A 17,323-nucleotide genomic window follows, 5' to 3' on the forward strand; every position below is an offset into this window, starting at 1 on the left:
GGAGAGGGAGAAGCAGGCTCTGCACTGAGCAGGGAACCCGATGCGGGACTTGATCCCAGGACCCTGAGATCATGACCTGAGCCGAAGGCAGACGCTTAACCATCTGAGCCACCCAGGCACCCCTGATTAGCTTTTAAAAACACCTGGCAGGTGAAATTTTATTACAGTAATTCAGGATGGTTTTAAAATGTATATGAACACACTGATTAAAATTTCCTTACCCTGGGCGCCTGGGTGGCTCAGTTGGTTAAGCAACTGCCTTCAGCTCAGGCTGTGATCCTGGAGTCGCAGGATCGAGTCCCACATCGGGCTCCCTGCTCAGTGGGGAGTTTGCTTCTCCCTCTGACCCTCTCCCCTCTCATGCTCTCTCTCTCTCTCTCAAATAAATAAATAAAATCCTTAAAAAAAAAAAAATTTCCTTACCCGTTTTCAGAGATGACAGCTAAACCTGGCCTATTTCTCAAACCTGTAGGGAGAGGTAGGCATCATTTGTGTGTTTACCACCACTTGCTCCCTCATTTCCTCTTCTCAATTCCTAACTCTGTGCTGTTTTTTATTTATTTTTTATTTATTTTTTTAAAGATTTTATTTATTTATTTGAGAGAGAGAATGAGATAGAGAGAGCATGAGAGGGGGGAGGGTCAGAGGGAGAAGCAGACTCCCTGCTGAGCAGGGAGCCCGATGCGGGACTCGATCCCGGGACTCCAGGATCATGACCTGAGCCGAAGGTAGTCGCTTAACCAACTGAGCCACCCAGGCGCCCTCTGTGCTGTTTTTTAAAAAGGGGGTATTTGAGGAGGAAATCTTACTGCTGTTTAATGACAAAAATAAACAATTTATCATTCTCTCCACTGACAATCTAATAGTAGTTTTTTGGTAGAAACTGCTAAAAGTTGCTAGAGGAAACTACTGATTGCTCAGTTACTTGCTGTAATTGGATGGGGCCACTGCTCCAGAAAATCCAACAACATATAGTAACAGTTATAAGCGTATTTGGTGCAGAGGCATTATATATGTATAGACTATGTCATATAACAAGCTATGATCTGAGATTGCATTTTTCATTTATTACATTCATCTTTCTGAAATATGGCAGGATTTTTTGAATGATCTGATTTAGCTGGACTTAATGTAGCAGAACTTAATTATAAAGGTGTGAAGAACTAAATAAGCTGGTAAGAGGGTAAAATTTGCAGAATGGCTTCTAATTCAGATACCAAATACAGCTAACTCAAACAATGACCCGTGTTGGGGAGGCGGGGTAGTAGGGGCACCAACCCACCTCTTTCCGAATTGAAAATCCTCCTGTAACTTTTAACTCCCCTCAAAATTTAACTAACAGTCTACTGTTAACTGGTAACAGAAACAGTTGATTAACACATTTTCTATATTACATGTATCATATACTGAATTCTCACAATAAAGTTACAGAAAAGAAAATGTACATCTACCTTACCTCACTTACCAAAAAAAATTTTCATATATGAGCAGACTCATGCAGTTCAAACCCATGTTCAAGAGTCATCTGTATACATGTTTTAAGTGTCTGCTTAACTTTGGCTAAGACTGAGGTTTAATGCTTGGGGTCCTTGACCTTTTAGTACTATTATGAAAACTGTTATTTTACCCACTTGCTGAAGATTTGAGCCAACAAAAGACAGGGCTATGCAATTAAAAGTCTTAGCAGCTTTCTAACTAGCTTGTGGATATAAACTTGTTCTTGAGACATCTATCTGTAATAGCTATAATAATAATTTCTTGATTTATATTTCTAGTTTCACATTGAAAAGGAAAATTAGCTCCTCTTGCCTTCCTAAGTATCATGTGGACCTTTTGAATAATAAATTGTGGCTGATTTATAATTTGCCCATATAATCTTAATATGGACGTTACATTTTTTTTGCAGCTGTCCTACTCAGTGTAGTCAATACAGTGCCCTGGAACACAGTTGTCTTAGGAATCTTTCATATATTAAGTGATTTTTTTTTTTTTTAAAGATTTTATTTATTTGACAGAGACACACAAGCAGGGGGAGTGGGAGAGGGAGAAGCAGGCTTCCCGTCCAAGCAGGGAGCCCGATGTCAGGCTCGATCCCAGGACCCTGGGACCGTGACTTGAGCTGAAGGCAGAAGCTTAACAACTGAGCCACCCAGGCGCCCCATATATTCAGTAATTTTAAATACGGTTGTACATATAGTTGTTGCCATAAATTATGGCTAATTTACTTCAGCAAATTCATGCTTACCTTTCAATTTTGAAGGGAGGCAGTGCTATAGAAATAGCAATTGCCATTGCCATCAATACTAATGACCATGATTTAAATGAGAACTCAATGACTTGAAGAGATGTGAGTTGGTTAAATTTTTAGTGGGTTTCTTTGTATTTCATGCCATAAATATCCATATTAAATGTAACAGTAGGGGCACCTGGGTGGCTCAGCGGGTTAAGCATCTGCCTTCAGGTCAGGTCCTCCATGGGGCTCCCTCTCCCACTACCCCTCCCCCCACCCGTAAGCTCTCGCTCTTGCTCAGATAAATCTTAAAAAAAATATGTAACAATATTCCACCTCTAGCCTAAGGTGCTCTCTTATTCTTCATATTGAACCCAATGTTTTATAGGTGGGAGAAATCAGGAAACTAGGAAGGGAAAAAGTGATCATTATTAATGCAAGTTTATGCTTTATATAATTTGTTGAGATTTAACTTTGTGTCAAGTCTAAAGTGTCACATCATCTGTAGTGACATAAAGAAATTTGTAACTCCATTAAGTCATAAATAGGTGCTGTAGTTTAGAGACCATTATTGATGAGGGAGGTGGTTTCCGTCCAATTATGTAACCTCTCTGGTGGTTAAATAAAGGCATGTACAAACTGGCAGATTAACCTCGATGTAAATAAAAGTAAGTCGGAATAAAATGGTTTCCATCTGATTATGTAACCCCTTTGGTGGTTAAGTAAAGGAATGTACAAACTGTCGCAGACTAACCTCGATGTAAATAAAAAGCGTCCAGAAATAAGAGTACCCGCTGCTGGTAGGCCGAGACCGTAAATTTTCCTCACGCACTCTTCTCCAGTACTTGAGCAGTTCCCTCTGAAATATTATCTCGGATGTGGAGAGAATTGTTTCTTTAAAAAGGTCACTCGAAGGTGTGAATGGAAGAGAGCGTACTGTGGGGTTCACGATGTCCCCGCTACAGGTGCACGTTAATGTACTTTCGAACTGGCACTGGGGCCCCACCTAGCGCAGGTGAGGGCGGGCGCGTCGGTGCGCCGCCGAGTTCCCGGCACGCATCAGGGTCCCCTGGGCTCCAGTGCAGGTGCTGTCCCGCTGGCGCGCAAGCGCACTGCCGCGCGGACATGGGGGCCCCGAGGCGTCCAGCCGTTCGCAGCTGAGAATTTAGGGGGCAGATACCCTGCCTCTGCCTTTAGACATATTTTTCCGGGTTCGACCTCACAAACTCGCCCACCTGCCCTGCAAAAATAACATGTGAATACCCTATGTTCAGCCTTTTTGCCGCCGCCGCCATTTCCAGAAGTTTCCAGTCACATCCACTGCCATGGTCGCGACAAAAAGAGACTTCAGAGCCCTCCAGCCCCGCAGCCTCAGCGGAGTCTGCGCTGCTTTCTTGCGCCTCCCTAGGTTCCCCCTCTGTTTTGGGGCCGGTGACGGCGGATGGAGACGGCGACATTGGGTAGGGTGCGGTGAGGTCCGAGCAACTAGAGAGGAGTTCCGGCCTGCACCCCCGCCGCCTCTCATTTGGTACCTTCCGACTCCTCCGCCCCACGGCTCGGGAAGCTTCTCCATAGAGTTGAAAGAGCGGCGGGGTAGCGGGGAGGGGCCGGCGGAAGGGGCGGGCAGGCGCTGGGGGCGGGGCGATCACGCCGCCCGTCCCGTGCTCGCGGAGTCACGTGCCTGTGTCGCAGCCAATCGCCGGGCGGCGCTGTCCTGGGAGCGAGGAGGCTGTGGTGAGAGACGGACGGAGACCGGAGATGTTTTCAAGCCCGGCCTCCGCGGCGTTCGTGGCGGTTGCAGCGGCGACGAAGGCAACGACAGCGACGGCATTACCGAGGCACTCGTTCAGGGGGTAAACCCTCCTGCGCCGATCGTGCCTCGGGTCCGTGAGGGTGAGGGGGGCGTGGCGACAGGCGAGGAGGAAGGAGGGGCGCGGTTTCGAGCCCCGTCCCCGGCGCTTGGGAGGAGACCCCTCAGTTCTGCGCTGCTCCCGTCCCCCCTCCCCAGAGCAAGGTAGGGGACGCGCCCTGCCCACCCTGTCTCGTGCCGGCCGGCCTGGCCAGGCACGGCCCGCGGCGCCGCAGGCCTGACAGTGACAGGCCGTTAGTGGCCCCGGCGCCGGCCCGCCCGCCCGCCCGCCGCCGCCCCTCCAGGAGTCCCGAGGAGCCGCGGCGCGGCCGGGAGCTGCCAGCAGGGCGGGGGCGCTGCGGGGGGACTTGGCGGGGCACCCCCCGCCGCCGTTCCCGGGGCTGGGCTGCCACCGCCTCCCGGAACATGGCGGGGTCGGGAGGAGCGTGTGCGTGCGAGTGTGCGCGGCCCGAGAGGGCGCCGCCGGCGTGCCGCGGCCGGACCCGGCGGGGCGGGGCGGGGCGGGGAGGGGGTGGGGGCGCGCCCAGCCCGCCGCGCGCGCCCGCCCGCCGGGAGCCAGGGTGCGGGCGCGGCCGCAGGACACCGCTGTGGCCCCTCCCGGAGGGAGCATCGGAGGTATCGGGGTCCAGGGGAGAGGAAGATGAAAGGGAGAAGGGAAATTGCCGCTTTAAATAGTCTCAGGGGCAAGGAGAGCGGCACGCTGCAGCTCTGTCTTAAATGCCAGTGTAATCTATCTTTGCCGCATTGGGCAATTGGTTCTTTTCATGGTTCTGCAAATGCTCATTCTAATGGTGTTCGTAGACCCTTGGAGCACGTCAGGTTCTTAGATCTCATTTTGAGGGGTAATATGATGTGACGCATCTTCGAGGATCCCAAAGCGTTGAATAAACGGTTGTACAAAGAGGTTACCGAAGCCCAGCTGACAGCTGTTTTAATAATAACAGTAAGAAACAGTTTGGGATGGGAAGTTAACACTATTGCACCAGTTGAAACCGTAGGAAACATTTTAAGCAGTGTAGTCGTTGACATTGTAATTTCCACTGGACACCCGCGGCTAAACTGCGAACGCGGGTGAAATGGGTTGCAGATTCAGTGATGTGTAAAGCCTTGGAATTATCTGTAATCCTGAAGTTGAAATGAACCTGTGTTCTTAGTCGTACTCCTTTTTTATTTTAAAAAGGTTAACGTAAATTATGAAGGAAGGCGAAACGGTAAAATAGCTATTTTAAAATAAATTGACTGCTTATTAAAAACATATGCTCAAGTAGGCTGCTAAAAATCTCGGGCACTGATCTGTTTCAGTTTCTTCAGTCATTATACAAAGGCTTTCCTGGAGATTAGCTCAGAACTGGCAGAACATATGCTCTGTTGGTGCCAAGTGGCTTAAAAACAAAATGAGATAGTGTTGACTATATAAGATCAAGTCATTATATTAACTAATCTTGTTGGGAAAAGTCTTTAATTTGGGCTAAACGCAAAAAAATATTTAAAGACTCAAAATGTTTCCCCAGATTATAGGCAAGAGGAGAAAGGTTTTACTACTTAAAGATCTTTTATAAAGTTGACACCAAGTACTAAATTTTTTTTAAAGGAAGGTCTGCAGTTGGTTTGACTAAAATCAAGCTTAACTACTCAGGATATATATTATATTTTAGGGGCAGGCAAGGTGTTAAAATGAGCTAAAATCTAAGTGTTAAGTGGTATTCATGGAAGGAAAAAAAGAAAAACAGGATGCCTTTAATGTTCTTCATCTCATAGTTGTTGTTAGTATGGTTTTATGAACAAGCAGAGCTGGGAAAGTGAAAATCTAGGGTTGAGTATTCCATGAGGAATATTTGAGGAAGAATAGAACTCAAATATTCCGATGAGCAAAGAATTTAGTAGGTGAAAATATGTTGTTCAGTCTCTGTTTTTAGTTCTTGAATATCAGGAAGAAAAGAAAAAAAAAACCAAAAACCTGAATTTTGTTTGGGGACAAGTGCCTCCTCAGTGGAATGAATTTAAAATGAAGATGTATTTATCAAGGTGCTTATATATTCCTTTTTGTTCCTATAGAAGTTGTTGGAAAATGTGATAGTCTTTTGAGGTAGATTGTAGAAAATGGGAGTCAGTGGGATATTTGAAAAACACTTTGTTGGAAAAAAGGTCTTTATTCTAAGGAGTAAGAAGAATAATAGTAAAAATATTCAATTTGTTGGCGTTAGTTGACTGGTAGTTAAATTTTCTTCATTCTCATGTTTTAAGAGCATTATTACATTCTGAAAAGAGAATGATCTGTGAGATTATTTCTATCATAGTAAGAGGTTTAGGCTGTTTTCTGTATATAAACTTGATGATACTGAATCAGTATCTATCAGAAAGGCATGAAAAAATTGTCTGATAATTGGAATAGGTTGCTTAAGAGTTGTTCACATTATTTTGTGACTTGGAACTTGTTGCTAAAATTAACGTTGAAATGTATTTCTAAAATGCCTGTGTTGTGTAAAGGGTACAGTCATGGTGATTTGTCCTTAGAACTGGAAGGGAACTCAAATTTTCTAGTCTGTTTTCCTCAAGAGAAATTAAAGTCCTGGTAAGGTGAAATGACTTACCCAAGTCAGGACAGCCTATTTAAAAAGTTTGTGGTTGGCCTAGAGATTCCTTTCTGTGAAAATGCTAATACCTCTTTCTTTAAGAAGTAGTTTTATGGATTAGTGGAAAAAATATTGAAATATAAGTGATAAGGCCTCAATTTAAATTCTTGATTTAAAAAAATCTTGATTTATTACTTCCTAACTGTGGTTCTTGACAAATCACATTAACTTTGAGAATCTTCTTAATCTACAAAAAGTAATTTTCCTAAATAATTTACAGGGTTGTTGGATGGAACAAGTGTGATTACATATGGAGAGCACAAGGTAAAACAGTAAACTTTTATACATATAAAAAGTGGCAATATTTAAAAAATAGTTTTACTGTGTTAAAAGGTGCCTAGATCCCTAGGTTTTTGCTTAGCCTTAGCTTTATTGTTTCCAACACCTGCTGTTTTACAGATTATAACTCCCTGTAGATACATTTTCTGATCCCCACTTAGTTCTAATCTTAGTAAAGCCTCTTATGAACATTTTAAATATTGCAGTTGTTAGAGCCTGACTTCCTCTGGAGAATATGAAGTTTCTCCATATAGCATTTGAAAACATTCTCATTTACACTCATGCATGCATAATCTGTTTCTTTAACAGTGGCTTTTAAAAAGTAATAGTGAAAGTATCTTAGTTGCAATGTTAATTTGTCTGTTGCTAGTTTCCACATATGGCAATAACAGGAGATAATTTCCTTCATAAACTCAGCTTTGAATGGTTTGTGTTGAGGTTATCTTGTACATCTAAAAATATAGAAATGTTCAGACAGTTTTTGTTAGTTGGCTTTCAGTGTTATGTTTAAAGACCTTTTCTTCTAGTGCTTTAAATTGATAATACTGGAAACACATATGTGACTATTGTTTATTGTTGTGTATGTAGATTACCTGTAATCTTGAAGCTGAAAGTTATGATAAACATTCATTGAGCACTTAGAATATGAATGTATCTGTGTTCAAAGTTTTAAGTAAAATATTTAAGAATTTTCAAAATAACCCTGTGAAACAGGTACTATGATTATTTTAACATATGGCTGAGGAAAATGAGGCTTTGAACTGTTATGTGATGTGTAGATATTCACAGACCTAAAAAAAAGTGACAGTTATTGTTCCCGTTCTTAACCGTTTGTGCTCTGCCTCTAATTAAGAGTGTTTAGCTGATTTTGAAGTTTTAAGGCAGTGTTTCTTAAATTTCAGACTTTGTGAAAATGTCTAGGGGCCAGCTATTCTACCTTCTACTGTGTTGGTCAATAAAACAAAAAGAAAAGTAAACGCTTTATGAGAATCTTGGAAGGTAGGCAGCAAGCCTTTTCTGAGATGTTGAGATAACTATTGGGTTTTTTTTATGTTAGTTGTCAGAAGCAAATTAATCTCAGCAACTACAGAAGGACTACGGTTGTTAACATTACAAGAGGTGATTTTAACAAACTCCACCTTGATGTTATGCCATTTTTCTAAAGAAATGGATGTGACTGGAGGAAAAAAGATCACTAACCAAACTCATTTAGGACTTTTATAAGTAATTTACTTTTATAGTAAATTTGTCCATTTTAGAAAAATAGTATCTAAGACTAGATTTTCCAATTAACGAGACCCTCCAAAATTCCAAGAAATTCAAACTCTGAAATTCTTAGAAAATTAAGTTTAAACACAAATGCTTCCAGATTGAGATAAGTAGAAGAGGTAAACATGAAGCTGCAAGTAATAAGGTGGAAATAATTTCTTTTTCTTTGGCATCTTAAGTATTGTCTCTTCTTTGGCCAATACCTTGATATTTGCTTATTGCACAAAAATTGTTTCAAAATATGTAGTAGTTTACTTTTCTGGCCTTCGGTTTGTATTTGGGCCATAATTGGGGGAAGTGTCACAAATATTAGTGATAAATACCATATTTTCTGTTTTTAAAGATTTTTTTAATTTTTAAATTAAATAATGTCTATACCCAATGTGGGGCTCGAGCTTAGAACCCCAAGATTGAGTCACATGCTTTAATGATGGAACCAGCCAGGCACCTCCAAGTATCATATTTTTAAACTATTGTGCTACTTGAAAGAGGTGTGAGAGAATCTTGTAGCTTCTCAGATTGTTCTTCGTCCTACATGGGAGTTTTGTCTGCCTCCTGAATTCTAACAGAATGAAAACCATGCATGTGTGGTTCTCTCTTCCTAGAAATAGCTGTATTGATTCAGGATACAAGATAATAGTATGTAAGAATTATGGTGCTGTGTAGTTCACGAAGAATTTTTTTTTAATTTATTTATTTGAGAGAGTGCGCACCTGAAGGGGGAGGGGGGAGAAGATCCTCAAGCAGACTCCCTGCTGAGTGGGGAGCCCAATGTGAGGCTGGATGCCAGGACCCTGAGATAATGACCTGAGCTGAAATCAAGAGCCGAAATCAAGATGCTTAACTGACTGAGCCACTGAGGCGCCCCAGTTCATGAAGTACTTTTTACATCAGATCCCTTGAATTTCCCAACTACTCTGAGATCAGTAAAACATCAGTTAACCTGATGGTGTTGAACCATGGGTAGGATCCAGGTTAAAATTCTCTGGCAAAATGCTAGATTCTTGAAATTCACTCGAGAAAGAGAAGCATTAGTAAATCTAAAGGAAGAGATAAAAAATACACATACTTTTACTCTCTCCTACCAAAGGCACATTGTACACAGCTTTCATTCTATTTTGTTATACCTCTTCTGTTTGAAACTTAAGCAGGTAGAAGTAAATACTAAAAACCTTCTTTATACCACTTTACTAATTAGTGGTGATTGAGAATGACAGAGGAGAAAATTAAAATTTTACAGAATGTTTCTTACGTTAATTTGCACAAAAATATTATAAGGTGGAAGAAAGCCTTGTTACATTCTGTTGTTCTATACCAAAGTCTTGCAATCTCTGAGTTAAAGTAAGTCCTTTTTCACCAGAGTTTAATTTTGAGTATTTGAAAGTTACTTGATCACGTTTAATTTTATTGAGCTTCTGTACTTAAGGTACTGTTAGATACTTTCATATATGTTATTTTAATCAATGATGAGAGTAGATACCTTACATATCTAGTTATGAAGATACTTCAAAAAGGTGTCACTGGAATATCTCCAACTTTAGATACTAGTACTCATGAACTAACTTGAAATTTATAAGTGCTATATAAATGTAAGTTTGTTACTTTAAGAGAAATTTTTCTTAAGATCAACCTAATTCATTCATAGATTTATGTTGAGGTGGATCATCCAGTGGTGGTTATTCAACCTTCAGAAATTATCCCTGACTTCCAATGTTCATCCCAAGAATAAAGGTGAATGTTCTCGGGCGCCTGCGTGGCTCAGTTGGTTAAGCGACTGCCTTCGGCTTAGGTCATGATCCTGGAGTCCCAGGATCGATCTCAGGCTCCCCGCTCAGCAGGGAGTCTCCTTCTCCCTCTGACCCTCCCCCATCTCATGCTCTCTCTATCTCATTCTCTCTCAAATTAAAAAAAAAAATCTTAAAAAAAAAAAAAGATGAATGTTCTCTTTAAGTTGCATTGAACAGGACAAAAAATTACCTCTTTACTGAGTTTCTATTTGTCCTCATATCATTGAAAGTAAACAGGAATGTTTGACAGAAAATTGGCTTACTCATTCTTCCTTTCCTTTGTCCTTTTTCCTCCTCCTGGCTCCTCCTTCCCCCTCAGACGCCAGTGTTCCTTTGCTTTTGCAAACACCCAGTGAAAAAAATCTATACCTATCTGTTGTTGGTTGACAATGTAAATTTGTGTTATTAGATTTAAGTATTACCACTTATATTTTATATTTCAAGGCTCTTGTCTTTAATTATGGTATGAATATTGATTTTAGCTACAGGAATTTGGATATTAGCTAATATATCAGGAAATAATCATTTGCATTTTCTCTTCTGTGAATTGACACTTCATATCCTTTGGCTATTTTTCTCTCTTTGTTCCTTCTTATTGGAAATCTCCAAGAGTGGCAATCAAGAATTTAAACAATTTCAAAAACACTTTTATTGTGTTTTTAAATTACAAAAATAATATACGCTTATTATTAAAATAAAAAACTATGGGGGCGCCTGGGTGGCTCAGTCGGTTAAGCGTCTGCCTTCGGCTCAGGTCATGATCCCAGAGTCCTGGGATCGAGCCCCGCATCGGGCTCCCTGCTCAGCGGGAAGCCTGCTTCTCCCTCTCCTACTCCCCCTGCTTGTGTTCCCTGTCTTGCTGTGTCTCTCTCTTTCAAATAAATAAAATCTTTAATAAATAACTAAACAAACTATGTAATAAAAGAGTTAACAATTCTCCAACCTCCCCCTCTGGATATTCTTTGTATATTAGAGATTGTTAATCTTTTATATGTTATAATTATTATAACATTATTCTATATGTTATATTTATCATTTGAATCAGAACTTGCATTTTGCAGCCTTTTGGCAAACCCCAGAAGAAACTGGCTCTCTCCAAACTGTTAACCTTGACATGATAACTCTTTGGGCTCTTTTATTATGCCTTCACACCCCGAGTCCAAGAATTTCTCCTGTCTATAATTTTTGTGAACTCAGATATTAGGGAATAAGTAGCAGAAAACAGAATCCTTTGAGCATAGTGGAAAACTGGAGTCTAACATTTAAGTCATGTTCGTTATGAAGTACCTATTGACCGATACAGGTGTAATTACAAGTGTTCTTTGATTGGTAATAGGCTCTCCATATAACCTTTCATTCACTCCTAACAGTGACCTTGTGAAGTTTATCTTATTCCCATATATTTTTTTATTTTTGAGTAATCTCTACACTCAACATGGGTCTTGAAGTCAAGACCCTGAGATCAAGAGTCACATGCACTACCTACTGAGACAGCCAGGCACCCTGTATCTGAGTCCCATTTTAGAGATGAGATTTGTTTAAAATCTGTGGCTGTATTGTTTCCTCACAAAAGTACACCTTCAAAGAAGTTGGTGATAATTATTAAGAGAAAAAAGGATAAAATAATAGATACCTGTTTACCCTTTTAGGGAAAAGTAATTATTTTATGTTACGGATTATGGATGTTTATGAAGAGTGAAAGGGCTTGAATGATCCACTCTGACAGTGTGATAGTTTATTGCTGGGTATTGAATTTGAAAGTAACTAGAATTTTTATCTTTTTACTTCTGAATCTTCAAGTTGAACAAATATTATGGATATAATAAAGATTTTAAACATTTCATCGTTAACAAATTTTAAATAAATGTATCTATGAACGGCATTGCACTTATTGTTGAGGCAGATGTTTGGGAAAATACACGCAAAGACATTATTATGGTCTCTGTCTTTTTTAAGGGTTTACACTAAGTAAACAAAACAAAGACATGTGAAATAGGACAGTATTTTTTTTTTTTTTTAAGATTTTATTTATTTTTTGACAGAGAGAGACATAGCGAGAGCAGGAACACAAGCAGGGGGAGTGGGAGAGGGAGAAGCAGGCTTCCCGCAGAGCAGGGAGCCCGATGTGGGGCTCGATCCCAGGACTCTGGGATCATGACCTGAGCCGAAGGCAGACGCTTAACGTCTGAGCCACCCAGGCGCCCAGTTTTTTTTTTTTTAAGATTTTATTTATTTGAGGCGGGTGGAGAGCATGAGCAAGGGAGGAGCAGAGAAAGACTGACAAGCAGACTCCACACTGAGCATAGAGCTGGATGCGCGACTCAATCCTACGACCCCAAGATCATGACCTGAGCTGAAATCAAGAGTCGGATGCCTAATCGACTGAGCCACCTGGGCACCCCACGACAGTATTATTCTTAAACATCTAAATTGCTTTCTGGTTGGTGTAGAAAGGAACGTGGTAAGCCCTGCAAGGACATAGATCGTGTCTGTCTTGTTCAGTGCTGTACACCTAAATTTCATCACACTGTAAAGAGTCACTGTATATTTGTTGAATGACCGAGAATCACCCCAATGCCAGTGACAGGAGAATGATTTGATTGGCATAAGAAGACTAAGGGAGAAAAGATAGCACATGAAATTACTAGGATGAAGAACTTAATAAAAATGAATTTGCAAGATGGGAAATGATATAATGCAGATTTTCTTAGAAAATAATTGTAGAAATTGTATGGAATTCAGTGAGAGACAAGAAGATGATTGGTAAGGTTGTTAAGTTTTAAGGTTTTAGGTCCCAGTGCTCTAAGCACATACCTGAAGAAGACGACATTCTCTGCTTGTATGGAGCTTGAGATCTAGCAGGAAGAGTTAGTTACTTAAAGCAAGGATCCATAATTAGGGAGAGGTTTTGTAAACATTTTGAAATTATATTGCAGATTCCTTAGTGAATATGCTTTCAGGGTCTGAAATAGGTCTGTCCAAAAGACTAAGAATCACTGACTTGAAAATTTAAGTTCAGTTTTGATCTAGAATTATTATATTCTTAAATAGTCCTAAACTTGTGTTTTTAGGCATTATTTTTATAATATTTCCTTTTGATAGATAAGGCTGTTTTAATATTGGTACTATCAGTGAGATGTGCCTCTTTTTTCCCCACTTTATAACATTTGTGTGGTTATGTATCCAGAAATGTTTTCTTTTTTTAAAAGTAAGACAAAATATGCATGTATTCCTTCCTGTGGGGATTGGAGTTTTCACAATACTACTGTTTTCTGTACTCTCTTACAGTTATTTTAATACATTGAATTTACTCTGTTTCGGTTCCCCCATTACCATATTTTTCCTTGTCACTTTCTTCAGTATACTTTGGTAAGGAACCAGTTTATAATTCTAAATTGCTGTGGCCAAGAAAAGCTACCAGTAATACATACATATATTACCTTAAGCCAGTTAAGAGCATGTTTTCTTTTAAGTGCCCTGAAATGTGCACTTATCCTGAACTCTTGTGTGTAGTATAGTAAGTAGGTTATGTTGGACAGTATGCAGGATACAGAAAGAGAGGTAGCAGATAAGTACTAAAATAAAGCCCAAACAATTCAACCCTGATGTGAAGTCCTATGAAAGCTATAAATTTTGGCTCTATTTTGAAGCAGTGTTACAACTGATGCTGTAGTTGGGTCAGGGTAGGAATAGTGTGGTATGCAGATTAGAAATAATTTAATACTTCCACTAGCACTGCTCTCTCATAAGGTACTAATTTCAGCAGCTTCTCAACTGCATAAAGAGTTTGGGCATAAAGATGAGTTTCAGGATCACAGGTTTATAATTATAGAAGCAATGATTCTTGTAAACTATTTTTTTTTTATTAATGCCATGACCTTTATCCTAAGTCTCTTACATTTTTATGTACCAATGTCAAAAGTACACCAAATTATCTAAACAATTAAAAATCCTTTCATTTGAAGGTAAAGTATGTGCCCTTTCATTTTAAAAGAAAGCAGTAAAAGTGAGTTAGGGCATTACTTGGAATTAAACTGTGAGGAGTATTTAGAATGGCACCAGATTTATGTTGTCTTTTGAGGGGCAGGAGAAGGGGGCAAAGTTAAAATATCAAAATGTTTTTATTTTGAAATATTTCAATAATATAAAAGGGACAGGAAACAGCATAATGAACTTCCTGGGTACCTATCCCCAGCTTAAGAATTAAACATTACAAATTCAGTGGAAGCCCCTATATGCTTTTCCTGGATCTATTTCCTCGCTCCCTCAGGCTATCTCCCTTTCTTTGTACAAACTTTCCAACAGTGGCATTTCCCTTTCTCTAGACCTATGTAATTTTGTTTCTTTCTTCAAAGTTCACTTCAACGATCTCTTTCCATTTTAACTTTATTGTATATTGTATATAATAGTATATATATAATAGTAGGAGTGGTCTGAGAAGGGGAGTTGAAAATAAGATTGTATACATGAGATAGAAATCTACCTTAAAATCTAGGCAAGGGAAAGTTAGATTTCAACACTGTACTATATGCAGAACAGAATTGATAAAGTAGATGTAAGAATAACCTAATTGTTTTTAGGAAGATTAGTCTGGTAGGAGCAGTGTGGTGTAGTGAGTCTGAAAGGAAGTGATGATTTGCTAACTCATTTTGATTGACTTTTTCCCTCCTTATTACTGTATGCTGGTGAGATTTTACTTGGCCTCCCAAACACTTTATTACCATTTTGACAGAAGAGAAAGGAGCTGGTGGCAAAATGCTTAATAATGAGTGTTTCTAGTTTTCAGGATTTGGGTAATTACTCCTGACCTCTTTTAGAATATGTTGACAGTGAAGTGAATACATATATTCTATTAGATTTCTACTTTAGCCATTGGTAATTTTTTCAGCTCCCAGTGCCAGCAATGCAAGAAAAGCTACGCCTTAACCATTTTCTCTGAGCTGTTGCAGCCCTCTACTGGTCTATGGAAGTTGCACAGTTTAGAACCCTGTGGGGCTAGAAGGAGGTCCGTAACTCAGCAGCTCATTTTTAGAATCTTCAAACTTTAGAAGTCATTTATGCCACCTCTCTCAATTGCAGATAAGTATTTTATATAATATATCTTAACAATTCTGGAAATATGTAGGTAGATGTATTAGATACCCAGGGCAAATAGATCATTGTAAACACAACTGCCTGTATTATTTTCTTTAAAAGTCTAAATATATTGTTAGAATGTGGTCCTTTATGGTCCACTGTTTGACAGTGTCAAAAAACATCTTACCACTAATCTCTTTTGTTAAATATTGTCTAATAAAGTAATGAGAATTTTGATTTTTAAAAATTTGAGATATTATTTAGTTGCTACTGTTAGGAGATAAATACAACAGACAAATGCAAATTGCTTCTTTTATTTTCTTTTTTTAAGATTTATTTATTTGAGAGTGTGCACGTGTGTATCGGGGAGGAGCAGAGGGAGAGGGAGAGAATCTCAGGCAGACTCCTCACTGAGTATGTTGCACGCTGCCCTGCTGCCAGAAGCGGGGCTCGATCCCACGACCCTGAGATCATGACATGAGCTCAAATCAAGAGTAGGATGCCCAACCTACTGAGCCACCCAGGTACCCCTTGAATTGTTGTATTTTAAATTACTTTCAGCAACTTCCTGTTGCTGGAGCCAGAAACTTGGGTGTCATTCTAACCTCCTTAGCTATTATTTACTATTCTCCCTACCTCACAATCTGATCATTATACTTTAAGTGGTCTAATTGTCTCTCATCTGATTTCTCTTTAGTCTGTCTTCCAAAGTTTCATCAGCAACACCTTTCTAAACACTATTTGAATTATGTCACTGCCTTTTTAAAAGTCTTAAAGTGCTTTTTGTCATCACTAAGATCCTGCAACATAATCACAAGGTGCTTCATGATGTGATCCCTTCCTACTTTCTTTAGATTCATTTTCTATCCATTGTGCTTCAGGTTTTGCTATCCTTTCAATATGGCCTGCTTTCTTGTATGAGAGTGTGTGTCCATACCTGTGCACATGCTTATTCTTCTTCTTGTGCAGTGCTATTCATATCTACCTGCCTGGTGGTCATCCTCAGGACTGTCTTAATGTTACCTCTTCTTGAAATTCCCCAAGCACACCCCCATACACATGCACCTGAGTTGGGTAATCTCTTTGTGGTAGTGCTGCCTTATTTCTGTAACATTTATTGTTCCATATAGTAATTAACTTGTCTTTTGCCCCTTAAAAACAGTAAATTTCCTTTAGGCTAGAATTGTGTCTTGTTTATCTTTAGTTCCATTGCTTAGCATATAGATGCTTAGTAAATATTAAGTGATTGAAAATTGCATGAGCGGGCGCCTAGGTGGCTCAGTCAGTTAAGCATCTACCTTCAGCTCAGGTCATGATCCCAGGGTCGTGGGATCTGGCCCCGCATCAGGCTCCCTGCCAGCAGAGAGTCTGCTTCTCCCTTTCCCTCTGCCCCTCCCTCTGCTTGTGCTCTCTCTCTCTCTGTGTCAAATCTTTTTTAAAAAATTGCATGAGCAAACTGGGGTATGATAGCTAAAGGAAATACCCATAGTTAAATAGTTTAGCATCACATATTCATTTTTTGAAGTTATGAGGAGAATCAGTTCTTCTAGACGAATGCTTGTGGGACATACTTTTCACCTTCTATCTATATTGAGGAAAGAAGTGGGGGAGATAAAGAATGGTAGAATTTTAGAGCTGGAATGGACCTCATTTAAAAATGACAAAACTGAGACCCAAAGAGTTAGAGTTAACAATAAGAACTCGGGTCTTCTGGTACTTATTTTGCTAAATTTCTCCTAATATGTTTTGCCTTAGGCTTGGCTGGGATTAGTAGATATTGGTTGTTGGTATTTCAGGCAAATGGGGTATCTAAATATTACTCTGTTTTGTACCATAAGTTTACTTTTGTGTAATTTTGAAAGTAATATACACATATAGCTAAACCAAATTGACCATTTATCTTGTATTTACTTTTTTTTTTTTTTTTTAAAGATTTTATTTATTTATTTGAGACCACACGTACAAGCAGGGGGAGCAGCAGACAGAGGGAGAGGGAGAAGCAGGTTCCCTGCGGAGCAGGGAGCCCCATGTGGGGCTCGATCCCAGGACCCTGGGATCGTGACCTGAGCCTAAGGCATATGCTCAACTGGCTGAGCCACCCAGATGCCCCTTGTATTTACTTTGAATAGTCTTCTGAATTACCTGCCATGCTTAGATTCCTGAAAGGTATAATATTTAG

At 39.8% G+C, this 17,323-nt stretch overlaps 1 protein-coding gene across 2 annotated transcripts in view; it reads left to right on the plus strand.

The window, feature by feature from the left end:
- Window positions 1-3,941: 3,941 nt before the first annotated feature.
- ANKRD12 (ankyrin repeat domain 12) overlaps window positions 3,942-17,323 on the plus strand; it is a 124,680-nt gene continuing 111,298 nt past the window's right edge. The window contains exon 1 of one of the 2 annotated variants that reach the window (XM_035013797.1): window positions 3,942-4,244. The gene's annotated coding sequence lies outside the window, so the exon portion shown is untranslated. The remainder of the gene's footprint in view (window positions 4,245-17,323) is intronic. The other variant, XM_035013795.1, reaches the window with a different exon arrangement.

Source organism: Mirounga leonina, unplaced genomic scaffold (genome assembly GCF_011800145.1).
Source record: "Mirounga leonina isolate KUSES-001 unplaced genomic scaffold, KU_Mleo_1.0 Mir_167, whole genome shotgun sequence".
Taxonomy (NCBI): Eukaryota; Metazoa; Chordata; class Mammalia; order Carnivora; family Phocidae; genus Mirounga; species Mirounga leonina.